The following is a 3,951-nucleotide window of genomic DNA, read 5'->3' on the forward strand; positions in this document are numbered from 1 at the left end:
TGTGGCCGCTGACAGCTTAGTTGTGTTAATTTACATATTTGCTCCTGATCGGTTGGTGGGTGTAGCAGAGGTATGGTCAATTTGCATGTTTCTTTTATTAGATTAGATGGGACAGAGGGAGTTCATATTTCAAATGCCCACCCTGACTTCTTTGCTTCTAATCTAAGCTCTCCATTTGTATGACCGATAATCACAATTCTGTCCCTTAGTTGGTTGCTCCTCATTTCTCATTTGTTACCAATCTTCTCTTTATACTGATCGCATCCCCATGAGTTGCTCAGAGATCTTCTCTCTTTGGGGGAAAAAAACTTAACATAAAACAAAACATTTCCGCCCAGCCAGTGTAGCTCGGTGGTTGAGTGCCGAACTATGAACCAGGAGGTTACCGTTCAATTCCCAGTCAGGGCCCATGCCCAGGTTATGGGCCTGATCCCTAGTGGAGGAGTGCAGGAGGCAGATGAGTCAACTGATGATTTTTCTCTCAGCATTGATGTTTCTCTCTCTCTGAAATCAGTAAAAACCTATCTTAAAAAACACACAACACCTTTCTTTGGCCCCATATTGCCTGCTCCTCAAGAGCTGATGTCCAAAGGTCTGCACTTTTACAGTCCTTCTCCTCACTTCACACAGCCTCTTTTCGCAAACTCACCCTCTCCCACATCTCCAACTACCATCTCCGAACCATCAGCAAGCAAATCTGTATCTCTTACCCCTGAGCTCTCATGGTGCCATGCCACTTACACTAATGAACAGCACTGTCTACCTGTACACCCTGTGTATATCTCACACTCAGCATATCCAAAATTGAACACCCCCGCCCCAAATTTGTCTCCACTTATGTTTGGATCTTTCAGCAACTGACACTATCTACTCAGTTATTCACAGAAGAAACCTAGGAGTTATCCCAGATACCTCAGGCCACTGACTCAGGCCAATTCTTCCTTAAATTCTCCTATCCGACCTCTGTCCATCCCCATACTCAGGACCTTACTTCAGGTCCTGAGTATCTCTTGCTTAGATTATTCAACTGCTTCCTAGCCGCTTTCTCTGCCTCCAGTCTTGTTCTCTTTAGTCTACCCACAATATGGTTACCAGATTTGGCCATATAACCACCTTGCCTAAAATCCTCCAATGGATACATAGAAAACTTCATAGTGATTGTCTCTGGAAATATTGGGGGTGGAGAATCTGCAGGAGAAATATTTACCTTTCAAATAGTACCTTTTAGTACTATTTGAATTGTCTACCATTAGCATGCACTGCTATACAAAACAAAATTTCAGTGGCCGCTAATGTTTACAATGCAAAGTCCTTCATGATCTATCTGCTTTTAAGCTTCTCTCTCAAGACATTCCTCTGTCTAGCCCTGGAGTCTATTCACTCATCTTTTAAGACTCTGCCCAAATGCACCCCCTCCTGACTTCTTCAGACAGAATGGACATCTTCTTTTGTGCCATGTAATAGAGTTGCATTATGGTATCAGCTCATGTTGTACAGAACACTTAAACAGATTGTTATTAAAATGTCTGTCTCCCTCCATTAGCCTTAGATGCCCTAAGAGCAGGAACTGCTTCTTAGTCACCTTGAATTTGCAGTTTAGTTACAGAATCAAAATTTATGGGGGGAGGGGGGCTTGGATAAGAGTGTTTTAAAAATGCTCATCGGGTGATTCTTACTCAATCCCCCTTAACAACTGCACTATAATATAAACTCCTTGAGATCAGGAATCACTGTGTTCAGCACAATGTAGATGCTCAATATATGGTCCCTCATCTGAACCCAAGTAGACAAGTCTCAAAGGTGCGGAAGGAACGGTTAGGGCTGACGCTGTGGACGTAACAGGATATACCAGGAGAGTGAGTGAAGCTGTGGAAGTAGGTAAGCTTACTCAAGAGAGTCTGGAGTGAGGAAACCAAGGCAGACTTGTCACACTGTAACTGCAGAGACTCATTTACACGTGTTTTTCCTTCCAGACTATGAGTTCCTTAAAGGCAGGAGCTCTGTCCTATGCATCTCTCTGTCCACCTGGCACTGAGCACAGTGCAGTGCAAGGTACGTGTTAGGAGCTCAGGAACATATTACTGAGTTGTACCAGTGCGACTGGTAGCAGAGGTACAGTACTTAAAGGACACAAAGATGTGACTGCTTTGGCCTAGAAGAGCCGGGAATAGAGGTTTTCAGAGGGATGACTGAGCTCAGTCCTGAAACAGAAGTTCACTTGGCAGAGAAGTGGCCAGAACTTCAAGTAGAGCAGTGGTTCTCAACCTTCCTAATGCCGCGACCCTTTAATACAGTTCCTCATGTTGTGGTGACCCCCAATTTCATTGTTACAAATTGAACATAATTAAAGCATAGTGGTTAATCACAAAAACAACATGTAATTATATATGTGTTTTCCGATGGTCTTAGGCAACCCCTGTGAAAGGGTCGTTCGACCCCCAAAGGGGTCACGACCCACAGGTTGAGAACCGCTGAAGTAGAGGGACCAGCAGGAGCATAGGTACCAAGGCATGAAAGGGCACAGTGCAGGCACACCCTTCCCACGTGGCTGGGAGTCCAGTGCATGAGACAGGAAACATATTAGGGAGCTTTGGAAAATGAGGCTGAGGGTCAGGGCCACACTGAAAAGCCATGGACACCCAGCTAAGAATGCAAGCCAGGCTGTGGGTGGCCTAAGAGGAGTTTTAAATTTAATTTCAAATGGCCAGATTGACTTTTTTAAAAAATATATTTTATTGATTCTTTACAGAGAGGAAGGGAGAAGAATAGAGAGTTACAAACATCGGTGAGAGAGAAACATCGATCAGCTGCCTCCTGCACACCTCCTACTGGGGATGTGCCCGCAACCAAGGTACATGCCCTTGATCAGAATCGAACCTAGGACCCTTGAGTCCGCAGGCCAATGCTCTATCCACTGAGCCAAACCGGTCAGGCCAGATTGACTTTTTATGGAGGTAACTCGTGGCAGCATGAAAGGCAGAGTAAAGAATTGAGAGGCTCAAAGGAAGGAGCTTAATCAGTGGCTGGCGTCTAGTTAACAAACACACGCAGAGGCAGTATGTACCCTCCTTAAGGCAGTATGTACCCTCCTTAAGTTTTACACCCAAGGGAACGCAGGGGAGGGAATAAGAAGTCCATTCTATTAAAAAAAAAACACAACAATCCAAGATATAAGTCAAGCGCCCTCTGAATTCCGCTCCCGCTGACCACCAAGCTGCACCCCTGTTTTTCGGGTCTGAACTGGATGGGCGTTCCGAAGTGGAATTCGCCCAGGAACCTCTCTGTTCTGCCTTCGGGGTTCCAAGCCTCATCCCATCACAGCCCCCCACCCCCACCCCCACGCACGAGGACCAGGCTGAGCCGAGTGGCGCGGGGAGAAAGGAGCGTCCCCGGCGCGTGGGAAACGCTCCGGCACCCACCTCGGACGCAGGGTGGGAGGCTGCGCGTGCGCGCCCCGCCCTTTGCCTTTAAACCCGGTGGCGGGAAGGCGGACTGAGCACCTCGCGGAGTGCCCCGGAGCTTCGCAGGGACGCAGTTCTCTTACGTCCCCCTAATCCGCACATTCACTCACCCGCTGCCCACCGGTCCTCGGGATCCCCGGGGAGCCCGCGGCCACAGACTTTCCCGCCACCGCTCGGCCGGACCAATCTCCGCCGGCGCGCGGCCCGGGGCGGGGCGGGGCGGCTGGGCTGGCCCAAGTGACCCTAGCAGCCGGGGGTGGGGCCTGATGGCAAAGTAAGGAAAAGGGAAGGGAATACAAGTAGTTTCATCTGAATCGATCCCCTACGTTGCGCCTAAAGTCACAACGCAATTAATTTTCTGATGACTGAAGATACTAGGAATCAAAGTCCGATTAAATGTAAATTTACAAACATTCTTCCCTTCTCCTGGCCAAGTGGATTATTCCAAAGTCTTGCATGGCCAGTTAGCAAAGTTGGTCTTTATTCGGGA

General features: G+C 47.9%; 1 protein-coding gene across 1 annotated transcript in view; it reads right to left on the bottom strand.

Annotated features, from left to right (window-relative positions):
* Positions 1-3,945, bottom strand: part of TIMELESS (timeless circadian clock) — a 31,308-nt gene extending 27,363 nt beyond the window's left edge. The window contains exon 1 of the mRNA XM_006777876.2: positions 3,572-3,945. The gene's annotated coding sequence lies outside the window, so the exon portion shown is untranslated. The remainder of the gene's footprint in view (positions 1-3,571) is intronic.
* Between the last annotated feature and the right edge of the window lie 6 nt (positions 3,946-3,951).

The sequence above is a fragment of the Myotis davidii genome, unplaced genomic scaffold, assembly GCF_000327345.1.
Source record: "Myotis davidii unplaced genomic scaffold, ASM32734v1 scaffold509, whole genome shotgun sequence".
NCBI classification, from domain to species: domain Eukaryota; kingdom Metazoa; phylum Chordata; class Mammalia; order Chiroptera; family Vespertilionidae; genus Myotis; species Myotis davidii.